A 14463-nucleotide genomic window follows, 5' to 3' on the forward strand; every position below is an offset into this window, starting at 1 on the left:
AATTTGATCCATTCGAACTGAATCGATATGAAAAAAAATCATATTTGAATTAGGAGTTTTTGAGTTCAGATTGTGAATTTTTAGGTTGATTTAATTTCAGGATAGGATTAGGATTGGATTCATCCCATTTGATTTAAATTTAGGATCTATGAGTTTTTTTAGTTTAAATTAAATTTTATTTTAAAAATTAAAATATTTTATATAAAAAAAATGAAAGAATATATAGTATAAGAGCAACCACAACGTTGTGTTATAGCCGCGTTATAATGATATTGTAGCTTTAACGCGACGTTACATATGGTCGCGTTAATGTTCATCGCTTGAACGCGTTTAGAACGCGTTCAAGTCTGCATGGGGTGGGCCAGGGTTGGCCCACCCCATGTTATATATATAATTTTTTAATTTTATTTATTAAAAAATTTATAAATTTTAAAATTAAAATTAACAAATTTATAAATTTTAAAATTAAAAAGGTAATAAAACGGTTAGTTTTGTAACGGCTATTTTTTAACGTCTAATTCGAAATTTCATCTATAAATATCCATCAATATGTACACATATTTCATTCCAACTCACCACTCTTTCAATTCTACTCTCTAAATTCTCTTCCCATCTATTTTTTCAAGTTTCTACCATCTTATTTTCTATCTGAAATGGATGAAAATAATAGAGTATTTTTTACAAATTTCTTGAATTCTACAAACAACTCGCAAGAATATTCATCTTCCCAAAATCCACAAATTCCACCAAATTATCAATACTCACATTCATTTCCCAATATGTCGTTTCCTCCACAAAATCTTCAAAATTTCCAAGGTTTTGGAAATTCTATTAATCATCTGAATTATGCCCCTCGAGGTCCATATCAACCGCTTCCAACCAAATATTGGCAAAACATGCGTCATCCGTATTTCACGCTGTCGGTTGTTCATGGATATGGTACCCTACTCACAATTGGTATGTCTTTCACTCCTTCGATGTCGAATGAACCTGTAACTCCGACTTTTGTCCCAGAGACTCAACTTTCCGACCGTTAATCCCCAATTGAGGTGGTCAATTTAGAAAAGGTGGTTTCAAATGCTGAGGGTATACGAAAGCGTTCAAGTTGGACAAAGGTTGAAGACGAGGTCTTAGCAAGAAGTTTTGTTACTATCAGTGATGCTCCAATAATCGGCAGTGATCAAAAGGCGGATGCTTTTTGGGGGCGGGTTGCAAGCTACTATAATGAGAATCTTCCCCTAGGTTCAAACACCAGAAGTGCAAATGTTATACGATCACATTGACACAATACAATCCAAAAGAAGGTATATCGATTTAACGCAAATTACAATAGTGTTTATAGTTCATATCGAAGTGGTCACAGTGATGAAGATATATTGAGGTTTGCATACAAAAAATATCGATCCGAAAACAATGGCGTTGCATTCAATCTCGAACATGTGTGGAGAATTGTCAAAGATCGTCCAATGTTTACTCTACAGTTCGCTGATCACTTTGTGGCCACAAAGAAGACGAGGACATCAAAGTCGGGAGCAAGCAACACTTCTTCCAACCAAGATGTGAGTATAGACTAGGATTATGAAGATACTCGTCCAATGGGGCAAAGACAGCAAAAAGAAAGGGAAAAGATAATAAAATCGACCATGGAGGATCTGACAGTAAATTCACTACAAAAAATAAAGCCTTTTGGGACGAATTTTAAAAAAATATTCGTTGCAAAATTTTTTGGGACGAATTCAGGGACGAAAATTTTTTCGTCCCAAAATGTTTGATGCTAACTTTTGGAACGAATTATGGTTTGTTGCAAATTTGATAATGAATTTGGGGACGAAATTGGCGACGAATAAAATTTTCGTCCCCAAATTCGTCGCAAAAAAGCATACAAATTTGGAACGAATAATTTTTTTGTTGCAAACTTAGCAACGAATTTGGGGCAGAATTCAGTGACGAAATAATTTTTTTTTGCCAAATTTGCCATATTTTTGCAACAAATTTGGGGACGAATTCGGTGACAAATTATTTTTTGTTGTCAAGTTTGTCCCTAATATTGCAACGAATTTGGGGACGAATTCGGTGACAAATTTTTTTTTGTTACCAATTTTGTCCCTACTTTTGCAACGAATAATAAATTTGTTGTAAAATTGCCAACGAATTTGGCAACGACTTAAATTTTCGTTGCCAAATTCATTGATAATTTTCATAAGCATTTGCGACGAATTTGGCAACGAAAATACTAATTCAATTAATAAATAATTTTTCGTCCTAGAATTCGTCCCAGAATATGAGACAAATTTTAGGACGAATTTTGTGGATTCGTTCCAGATTCTAGGACGAATCCACAGATTCGTCCCAGATTCGGGGACAAATCCACAAATTCGTCCCAGATTTTGGGACGAAATCTGGGACGAAAATAAATTTGTTGCAAAATTATTGAGGTACAGTAGTTACGATAGAATGGGGGCAAATCGTTTTCATCGCCAAATTCGTCCCTAATATTTAATTTTTTTTTCCCAAATTCAATTTATTTCTGCAATTCAATCCATAGATACATAAACACCAAATTCAAATAACAGATTATATACATTCAACACATCCTAATTTCACATACAGTATTAATAATTGAACTCAACTCATAATTCAACAAATATAAAGATCTCAACAAATTTTACAAGATCTATCTTGTTCAAGCTTCTAGAAAATATTATACAAGTTCAACAACCAAATGTTATATAAGTCCATCATCCATCCAAGAAGGTAAATAAACTAAGAATACATCAAGTCATCTTCGTCTGCCACAAAAGCTTTGCTCCCCCTCAAATCTCCTTTGCCTATATAACAACAAACAAATAAACTAGATCATGTGTAACAAGAAAGATTGTAAATATGATACGATATGCCCATGTAACAAGAAAGATTGGAAACAAGACATAACTGTGAAATTCCTTAAACATTCAAATAAATGCCTATTTACCAACGATATGAACCATCCATGTCATAGCAACGGTAAATAAAATTATAAGAAGTATCTTGAAGCTAAGTACAAGTATCGTAAATATGATACAACCTAATATAATTGACACATCAAATTGTTATGATAATACCTATTTCACCATATCAATCAATAGCTACAAATATTCAATGTCCATGTGACATGGAAAGCATGAAAGGTATTTTTAAAATTTCCTAACATATGAAAATAGCTCAAATGAAGAAAATACAAACTAGTTAAGCTTAATTTGGTGATACTAGTCTTTTAGTACTCATGGTTACTTGGTTGCTAGGTAAACTCTAATCATAATTTGGAATTTGAACTAATAATGCAGTAGTAACAAATTTCAATAAATTAAAAGCAATTAGAAAAAAATAAAGAAATAAATAAAATTAAAAGTTTAACATGTTATTTAATATTTACTTTTTTCTTCGACCTTTAGTTCGTCTCACCAACCCGGTTAAAAACAAATTGACAATATTAATTAAAATAAAAATTAGAAAAGTTAACAAGCCATTGATTAATGTGTAAAACAGTAAACATGAGACAAATAATCATCATCATAATTAAAATCATCAAAAACCATCACCACCATCATCGTTATCGTTGTAGTCATCATCATCATCGTCATTGGGAGGATTCTGCATTTTACCTGAATTCAGCTATTTAGTTAAACATTATTAAAAGTAACTACAGATAAATCTTATCATTGAAGACAAAACAACAAAGAGCAGCTTATCAAAAAGAAGGAACGCAATTAATCAACTATAACATAATTATTTAAAGCTAACTTTATATACAGATCAGTAAATGCATATTAATGAACTTAGGAATGCCGAAAAGAGGTGAACAAATGCAGCTGTCTTCAACTACACTGAGATCACGCCAAATTGAGACCTGCACAAACAACATTATCAATTCAGACAGTAACTTCCGAATATTAAATAAAAAATGAAACAATGATCAACCTCATCCTGCCAGGCACTGCCACGCACCCACCCGCGGCCAAACGTGGCCACCGATGGGACCGGCAGCCAACCCCAGCCACCCACATCCAATCGAGGCCAGGGACGTGACTCGGAGCAGAGTCGGCTAGCCACACGACGGCGGCCAGCCACGGCTAGGCCCACGCCAACGGCGGCCAGCCCGCGGCCAGCACGCGGCCAGCCCGCGGCCAGCCCGCGGCGGCGGCCAGCCCACGGCTAGCCCGCGGTGGCGGCCAACCCGCGGCCAGCCCGCGGCCACCCCGGAGATCACGTCGTCGCCGAGAGAGGGAGATCCGAGAGCAGCGTAGAGAGATGGACTTACCAATCGAAAAGCTTCCACAGTCGGAGATCACGCGGTCGTCACAGATCACGCTGTCATCGGTCGGAGATGTGGTCGAAACCCTCCTGGAAATCGCAGGTTGGAAGGGGGAATGGGGGAGAGAGGAAAGAAATGGGGAAGAAAATAAGAAGCGTGGTGAGGTATAGATCTAGGGTTTTTAGCATCAAATATTTTTTGTTCCCAATTTCGTCCCTATTCGTCCCAAATTTAGGGATGAATCCTGGATTTGTCCCAAAATCTGGGAGAATTCAGGGATTCGTCCCAGAATTTATTTATTTTTTAAATAAAAGAGGAAGAAATTCAGATGGAATAAATATGGACCTACAGATATCAAAATTTGATGAAATAAGTTTTTATGCGTTCGTATCATTGTCCTAATCGTAAATATATCCATAAAAATATTTTTTACCAAATATATTGATTTTTAGAATTTTTTAATCCCAATTTGACCTATTTTTGGTGTTAAAAATTTGAATCACTCAAAATAATAATTCAAAATTATGGATGATGGTATATTTACGATCAGGACAACAATACGAATGCATAGAAACTTGTTTCATGAAATTCCGATATCTCTAGGTCAATATTTAAGGTTTCGGTCACTTATTTACAACTATTCGTTGTACAACACCTTTTTAGTTAGTAGCAACCTATATATGTTTTAAAAAATATCTACCTAGAGACATCAAAATTTTGTGAAACAAGTCTCTGTGCATTCGTATCGTTGTCCTGATCATAAATATATCCAGAAATTTTTTTTTTACCAAATATATTGATTGACGGAATTTTTTAATTCCAATTTGACGTAATTTGTGTTAAAAATTTGAATCACTCAAAATAATAATTCAAAATTATGGATGATGGTATATTTATGATCAGATAACGATACGAACACATAGAAACTTGTTTCATGAAATTCTGATATCTCTAGATCAAGATATAAGTCTTTGGTGTTTGATTTTCTTTTTTTTTTTTAAAAAAAATTATTTTCAGTTTTGGGACGAATCCAGGGATTCACCCCCAAATTTGGGATGAATCAAAAGAGATTCGTCCCAAAAATTAAATTATTTTAAAAAATAAAAAAATGGGACGACTTAAATATTGACCTAGAGACATCGGAATTTCATGAAACAAGTTTCTATGCGTTCGTATCGTTGCCCTTATCGTAAATATATCCATAAAAATATTTTTGACCAAATATATTGATTTTTAGAATTTTTTAATCCCAATTTGACCTATTTTTGGTGTTAAAAATTTGAATCACCGAAAATATTAATTCAAAATTATGGATGATGACATATTTACGATCAGGGCAACGATACGAACACATAAAAACTTGTTTCATGAAATTCTAATGTCTTTAGGTCCATATTTAAGGTTTCGGTCACTTATTTACAACCATTCGCTGCACAACACCTTTTTAGTTAGTAGCAACCTATATATGTTTTAAAAAAATATCTACCAAGAGAAATTAGAATTTCATGAAACAAGTTTTTATGCGTTTGTATCATTGTTCTGATCATAAATATATCCATAAAAATATTTTTTTTTTTACCAAATATATTAATTTTTAGAATTTTGTAATCCCAATTTGACCTATTTTTGGTGTTAAAAATTTGAATCACTCAAAATAATAATTCAAAATTATGGATGATGGTATATTACGATCAGGACAATGATACGAATGCATAAAAACTTGTTTCATGAAATTCCGATGTCTTTAGGTCAAGATATAAGCCTTCGGTATTTGATTTTCTTTTTTTAAAATTAATTTCAGTTTTGGGACGAATCCTGGATTCGTCCTAGATTTTGGACGAATCCTAGATTCATCCCAAAACTTGGGATGAATCCCAGGATTTGCCCCAAAATTTGGGATGAATCCAGGGATTCGTCCCTGATCCGGCAGTAAGAATGGGGGACCCCATTTAGCAGAGTCAACGCTGCGAGGAGGGCCAAAGGCCTTGGCCGAGCGGATAAGGAGGGCGACGACCAGCTGAAGCTTCCGAGCGGAAGCAATACACCCCGCCGGAGTCGGGGTTCCGACGCTCATGATGAACAGTAGGAAAGGCCGAGCAGAGGGCCTGCTCGGCCGAAGGAATAAAATATCAACGCTGCGAACAGTCCAGAGAGCACATGACCAGGAAGCTCCCGCGCGGATCAGAACACCCGATCGGCCGGACGCGAGGAAACTGCCGACCGGTCGGACGATCGACGGGGAGTAAGGAAAGGCAAGGATAGAAACATCTTCTGACAGCAGATGATATGCAGGATCTTAGGACATGGGCTCACTGTTCCATCAAAGACGTGCTCGTACTGTAGCAGTAAGGAGTCAGGCAAGCTCCTCTGACAAGCCCATACTGGGTATGGGTTGAGGACACGTGTGTGTGCCTCGGTATATGTACATCAGCCTCCTTAGAAGTCTATATAAGGCCTCCACTTCTTCAACCGGAGGTACGCGAGTCTTTATCCGACAACCACTTTCATCTATTCCTTCGCCTGACTTGAGCGTCGGAGGGCCGTCGCCGGGACACCCCTCCCGGCTCGGTTTTGTTGCAGGTTGGCCGGAGCACTCGAGGATCCAGCAGGGAGCGCCACGTCCCCAGCGTTCGTTGACCCCTGGTTCGGACAGGATCAGTCCCAAAACTTAAATTATTTAAAAAAAAGGAAAAAAATGGGACGCCTTAAATATGAACTTAGAGACATCAGAATTTTATGAAACAAGTTTCTATACGTTCGTATCATTGTCTTAATCATAAATATATCCATAAAAATATTTTTTACCAAATATATTGATTTTTAGTATTTTTTAATCCCAATTTGATCTATTTTTGGTGTTAAAAATTTGAATCACTCAAAATAATAATTCAAAATTATGGATGATGGTATATTTATGATCAGGACAATGATACGAACGCATAAAAACTTGTTTCATAAAATTCCGATGTCTCTAGGTCAAGACATAAGTCTTCGGTGCTTGATTTTATTTTTTAAAATTAATTTCAGTTTTGGGACGAATCCTGGATTTGTCCTAGATTTTGGGATGAATCCTGGATTCGTCCCAGATTTTGGAACGAATCTTGGATTAGTCCCAAAATTTGGGACGAATCCAGGAATTCGTTCCAAAACTTAAATTATTCAAAAAAATAGGAAAAAAATTGGACGCCTTAAATATGAACTAGGGATGACAATTTTCCCCACGGATTTGGGGCCCCGCGGGGAAAACCCGAAATGAGGATGGGGATCCCCGATTTTTCGGGGATGGGGCGGGTTCGGGGCGAGTATGGGAATACTATCCCCATCCCCGAACCCCCCCTGAATATTATTATTATTAATATTAATAAATAATAATATGTTTTTTTTAAAAAAGTATTAATAATAGTGTTAATATTAATATTAATTTTTTTGAAAATATTATTATTAATAATATTATTAATATTGATATTAATATTAATATTATCATTAATAATAATTATTAAATAATAATAATAATATAAATTAAATTTGGGAATAAGGCGGAAATGGGGGCGGGGATGGAGATTTGATCCCCGTGGGTTCGAGTTCGGGGAATCCCCAAATCCGAAAAAATGAGAACAGGGCGGGGATGGGAATGACAAATCCGCCCCCGCCCCGCCCCGCCCCATTGTCATCCCTAATATGAACCTAGAGATTTTGGAATTTTATGAAATAAGTTTCTATGCATTTGTATCATCGTCCTGATCATAAATATATCCATAAAAATATTTTTTACCAAATATATTTACTTTTAGAATTTTTTAATCCCAATTTGACCTATTTTTTGTGTTAAAAATTTGAATCACTCAAAATAGTAATTCAAAATTATGGATGATGGTATATTTACGATCAAGACAATGATACGAACGCATAGAAACTTGTTTCAAGAAATTTCGATGTCTCTAGGTTAAGATATAAGCCTTCGGTGTTTGATTTTTTTTTTATTAAATTAATTTCAGTTTTGGGATCCTGGATTCGTCCCAAAAATTATTTTTTTTTAAAAAAAAAGGAAAAAAATGGGAAACCTTAAATATGGACCTAGAGATATCAGAATTCCGTGAAACAAGTTTCTATACGTTCGTATCGTTGTCCTAATCGTAAATATATCCATAAAAATATTTTTGACCAAATATATTGATTTTTGGATTTTTTTTAATCCCATTTTGACCTAATTTGTGTTAAAATTTTGAATCACTCAAAATATTAATTGAAAATTATGGATGATGGCATATTTACAATTAGGACAACGATACGAACATATAAAAACTTGTTTTATGAAATTTTAATGTCTCTAGGTAAAGATATAAGTCTTTCGTGTTTTTTTCTTTTTTTAAAAAATAATTTCAATTCTGGGACGAATCCTGGATTCGTCCCAGATTTTGGGACGAATCCTCGATTCATTCCAAAATCTGGGATGAATCCAGGATTTGTCCCTAAATTTGGGACGAATTATGGATTTGTTCAGGATTTGGGGACGAATTTAGCAACGAATTTTTTTCCTGTTGCAAACTTGAAACCAAATTTTTTTGTTGCAAATTTCGTTGGTCATTTGGGTCGAAATTTATGTTCGTTGGTAAATTTGTCCCAATTTTGGAATGAATTATTTTTGTTCCTGACTTTTGTCCCCAAATTTGTATTTTTTTTGTAGTGAAACTACAACAATATTATCACAAAGTTCACTGAGTACACAAGCATGAAGAAGTCCAAAGTCGATTTGAAACAAAAACAACTCGAAGTAGAGGAGATTAAGGCAAGAACTGCATTGTCCAAATCTGAAGCTAAGAATTATCGCTTGAAGTTGAAGGAGTACGAAATATTGAACAAAGACACCTCGCAGATGACAAAGGAGCAGCTTATCATACATGAATGCCTATGCCAGGATATTAGGTCGAGATGGAATATCTAATTTGTTTACTCAACGTTCATTTTCTAGTATTATTATATTTTCGAGTGATTGTAATTTTTAATTATTGTATTTCTCATTTCGATTAATGTGATTTTTAATTATTATAATTTTATAAAATAGTCGTTATAAACAAGCCTTGGAAACTAGCTGTTACAACTAGCAATTGCAAACTAAGCGTTACAAACTAACCGTTGCAAATTAGCCGTTGCAAACTAACCATTGCAAACTAGTCATTACAAACTAGCCGTTGCATGAGAAAAATAATATATATAGACACATTGTGCTACAAGATTTTCATTGGACTATCATACCATTTCTCAAACACATATACTAAAACGTGTTTCCTCCAAAAATGTCTTATTCTATAGGCAGCTCTAGCTTAAGTTCCAGCTCGATAAGCGAAGACGAAGTCCATGTTGAAATCGATGAGCAAGCTTATGATTCGGGTGAAGAATTGATGTTATTGATTCTTCAACAACACCAACAACTTATGAAAGTATATCAGAGGAGGCACACACGCAGAAGAAGGTTTGTCTAAAGAAATCATGAAGCCGGGCATGAGAGGTTCGTCAATGATTATTTCTCTATAACCCCGGTGTATCATGATGAAATATTTCAAAGACGATTTTGAATGCGAAGAGAGTTATTCCTCCGCATAGTGAATGCATTAGAGAATCATCCAGCATTTTTTCAACATAGGGACGATGTTGTACGAAGAAAAGGGTTGTCACCACTACAAAAATGCACCGCTGTAATTCATCAACTGGCTTACGGAGTCCCTGCCGATCATCTTGACGAGTACCTACGTATGGGTGAATCAATTGCCATCAGGTGCCTTTTCAAGTTCTGCGAATACGTGGTTGAAATATTTGGTGATATGTACTTGAGAAGGCCAAATGCTGATGATGTTCAACGTCTTCTTCAAATGCATGATGAGAGACATAGCTTCCCTGGCATGTTAGGTAGCCTTGATTATATGCACTGAAAATGGGAAAATTGTCCAGTTACTTGGAAAAGTCAATTTACAAGGGGACATGGGTCACCAACAATTGTACTTTAAGCGGTCGCGTTTTATGACTTGTGGATATGACATGCATTTTTTGGGGGTCGCCAGTTCATGTAACGATATTAACGTATTATATGAATCTCCCATATTCAACGTCTTGCAAGGAAATATGTCGGAGATTAATTTCACAGTGAACGGGCACTACATATACGAAGGGTTATTATCTAACAGATGGAATATATCTTGAGTGAGCTACTTTTGTTAAGGCTTTTCCTTGCCCGGAGGATCCCAAGAGGAAGTTGTTTAAGGAAATACAGGAGTCTTAAGAAAAGATGTTGAACGGGCATTTTGGGTGCTCCAATCTCGATGGGCAATTGTCAGAGGTCCAGCTCATTATTGGTATAGGAAAAAGTTAAAACAAATCATGTTAGCATGCATTATTTTACATAATATGATTGTTGAGGATGAGGGAGGTTACGTGACAAATTGGTACAACGATGAAGGTGACGAACCCGCACAACTTATCCATGGCTCAAATCGAGGATTTCAGGATTATCTTCGAACAAATTCTGAGTTACGTGACACTGAAGTTCATCACCAACTTCGCGCCGACTTAGTTAAGTATATCTGAAGGCAATACAACAATAATCCGTGAATTAGTATTTCATATATTATTTTTAATTTCATAATTGTATGATTTATTTAAGTGATTGTTACATTTCAATTTCATAATTACATGGTAATTTAAAATAAATTTTGTTTTCCCAGCTTTGTAATTTTTGCCGCTCAATTGTAATTTCATTTTCCCAACTTTATAATTTTATTTTCCTAACATTGTAATTTCGTTTCCTCACAACCATCTATTTTATTTAATAAATATATTTAAAAAATTAATATTATTTTTTTAAAAATAATAAAATTATATTTTTAAAAGTAATATTATTATTAAAAAAATAATAATAATTTAAATATTTTAAAATATATTTATTTAATATGATATAAATTTAAGATGGTTGAGTGGATTGTGGAACCCATAAATAATGAGTGTTAATGTTAAAAGGGATGGGATGTGGGTGAAAAAAGGATGTTGTTATAACGAGTATGTGGCAGTGGACCCTATGCTTTTTGATGAGGTGGTGAGTGTTATAATATTATAGTATTGTGGATGCTCTAATGAAACATGTAAAAAATTATAAGAAAATAATTAAAAAAAGTTTTTTTTGGGTTGGATAGATTATTTGGGTTTAGATTTAGGTTTTTTTTTTTTTTTGGTGTGTTGAGTTCAGGTTCCGATCGGATTAGAATTGAAATTTTTTTTAGTAACTTATTTTTAATTCAATCAAACCTATCTAATTCATCAGAATTGACATTCTTAATTTGTTTAATTAACAATTCAAGCACTAGATTTCACCCAATTAAGTATTATTTTAAATTCTTGATAAGGAAGGAATACAGATTTACATTTTTGAGTTTTTTTTTAATTAGTAATTTGTTAATTAAGAGAATCTGTTAATTTATCTTAAATTTTAAGAAATAAATATTGTTAGTTATTTTATTCTAAATTTTAGGAAAGAAGTCTAGTTAGTTATTTTTCTGTTTAGATTTTTTTTGAGAGTTTTGAGAATCATATAAATCTATACTTGGATGATATTTATGATAAGTTATTTTGATATTGAATTAATTGTTTTCACTTAAGCTACATTATGGCTACGCCCCTTTTTCTTTTGCTCTTGATTTTATAATAGATTTAAGCATAATTTAGGCTATTCTTTTATTTTGTGTTACTTCTAACTTATTTTCTTGTTTATCTCTCTGTAACTTCACGTCCCAAAATACATATTTTGTTTGATGTCAATTAGTATCAGAGCCTATTAAGATCCAATAGAGGGTCATCATGGACATGGTTATGGTCAAAACAGGTAGGTTCTGAATGAGGAAGCCTAACATTGTGATTGTAATATCCAGGATGTAATGATGATTAAAGATTTACAGAAGCAAGTTGCGGAATTATCCCAACATCTAACGGCACAAGATCTTGAAGATAGTGAGGTGCATGGTCGAGGTCGTGATAGATAGGTTCTGGTTGAGGAAGTCTCACATAGTGATTGTAGCTAGTGACCGAGATCTTAAAGGTCATAAGTTATTTTATTTTAATTTGAATACAATTTTCTTGAGAAAGATATAGACAACAACATCGACATAGTCGGTGATTTAATTTATGACCAAGACGAGACCGAATTAACTTATGAGTCAATTTATGATGATGAAGAAGTGGATGAAATTGATAGGGATTTTCAAATTGAGAAAGAAACAAAACAAATTCATGGTTTTAACATGAATGGTACTGTTGTTTGCAATACCGAACAAAAATGTGTCATTAAAAAATGTGTCATTAAAACTTGTTCCTAGTTTTTTTAAAAAACAAGATGTAAATGATTAGTATGACGCAATAGGTTCTAAGGATGTCGCTGATAGTATAAAAGAGATTGATATGAATATTACAAAAAGTCAAATCATTATCTACTGTCCCATCCAAATTAGATTCCTTCAATAGTGGTTCTTCTTCAACAAAGGTAATGGAACATCAGTAAATTAACAAAGTTGAAGAGCCATGATTCTGTGGAAGCAATCAAATTCAAGCTGGACCTTACACGCAGTCGTTGGTGATAGACGCGATATCGCCTTTGGTTCTGAAGCAAAACCCTGCACATCATCGTTGCAATAGTTCTACGATGGTAGATCTTTTGTTGTATCCTTCAACGACTCCTTCCTCATTTGCTCCTACGGTGACTGTTGGGACACTCTGAGAGTTAGAGGGGGAGGGGCGAATAGCTCGCTCGCTGAGTCGATAATGATCTTTTACAATGAAAAACACAAAGCAAAGCTTCCCAATACTAACACGAAAGATTTACCTAGTGTTATGACCTTTGGTGGCCGACTAGAGGGGGGTGAATAGCCCCTGCACAAATCAAGACAAAAACCTTTCTCGACTTATAACTTAAATAAAATAAACATTTGCATAAAAATAATAAAGAAACTAAAAGACGAGGCTCAGCAGATTTACTTGGTTACAACCGGGGATGTTGTTAATTCAAGGAAGTTGAACCGTGCTAAGAATCTTCTTCAGGCGGAAAAACCTCTTACAACAATGAACGTACATAAAAGAAGCTAAACAAAAACTAAAGCGCACAAGTGTTGTTTCTTTGTATTTCACGTTGTTCTTAACTTCTAGGAGTAGGGCTGCTTATATAGCCCTGTTCGAGGCGCATGGAAGTGTTCCATGTGCCTGAAATGGGATAAAACCTTATTCCCGAATCCCGACGCGTCAGTCAAAGTCCATGTCTATCTTGATAAAACTTGAGTTCCGGGCGGCCCGAAGGGGAAAGTCAACATTTTGTTGACTTTCTCTTCGAGCCTCCAGCTTCAGCTCCACTTACTTCGGTTCGAATTTTCCACTCCGATTCCGTTCGCTTAGATAATTTCGACTATCTGAAATAGGGCTCACTCAACTTCCAATCTACTTTTTGAACATGTTTACATTCTGACTTTCTTAAATATTTTAAAATAATATACATATCTGTTTGGTGCTAATTCTTAAAATAGTCTTGATATTTATGCAAGTTCAATTAAAGATGGAGAAAAAAAATTAAATGGAATGATGTTTATTTTTAATGATTAAATATATTAAAAAGATACTTCACTTTAATTTTTCTTCTCGAATTCTCATTTTCATCCAAATCTTTTTATAATTTTAATTAAAATTGATATATGTGTAAAAATTTGATGCAAATCTAATTAAGCGTAGAAACTTCGGTTCTCTCTAGTCAGATTCGAATCCTAAATCTCATTATGATAATATTTTATGCACTAACCACTAGACTCATTCGAGGGGACATTCTATGTCTTAATTATTGTACCATCTTAATAGGGAGAGAGATAGATAGTAGCCAAGGACTTTTATTTCCCATCAGCCCGTGATCTACCGGGCAGATCAACCCGGGCTCCGCCGTTATATAATAAGGGGAAAAAAAATCTGTATCCTCTGTCAAATTATGAAACCTTTTTCACGAAAAAGCATAGAAAACTAATTAGTGATGACCTTTAGAATGATTAAAGAAGATGTAGTAAGATAATGATTTTATGATTGCGATTAGAAATAATTATCCATTTTAAGAAAAATATGAACTAGATAACATTGAACTTGGAATTATCGATTTAGTTTTT

The sequence above is a fragment of the Zingiber officinale genome, chromosome 4A, assembly GCF_018446385.1.
Source record: "Zingiber officinale cultivar Zhangliang chromosome 4A, Zo_v1.1, whole genome shotgun sequence".
NCBI lineage: Eukaryota > Viridiplantae > Streptophyta > Magnoliopsida > Zingiberales > Zingiberaceae > Zingiber > Zingiber officinale.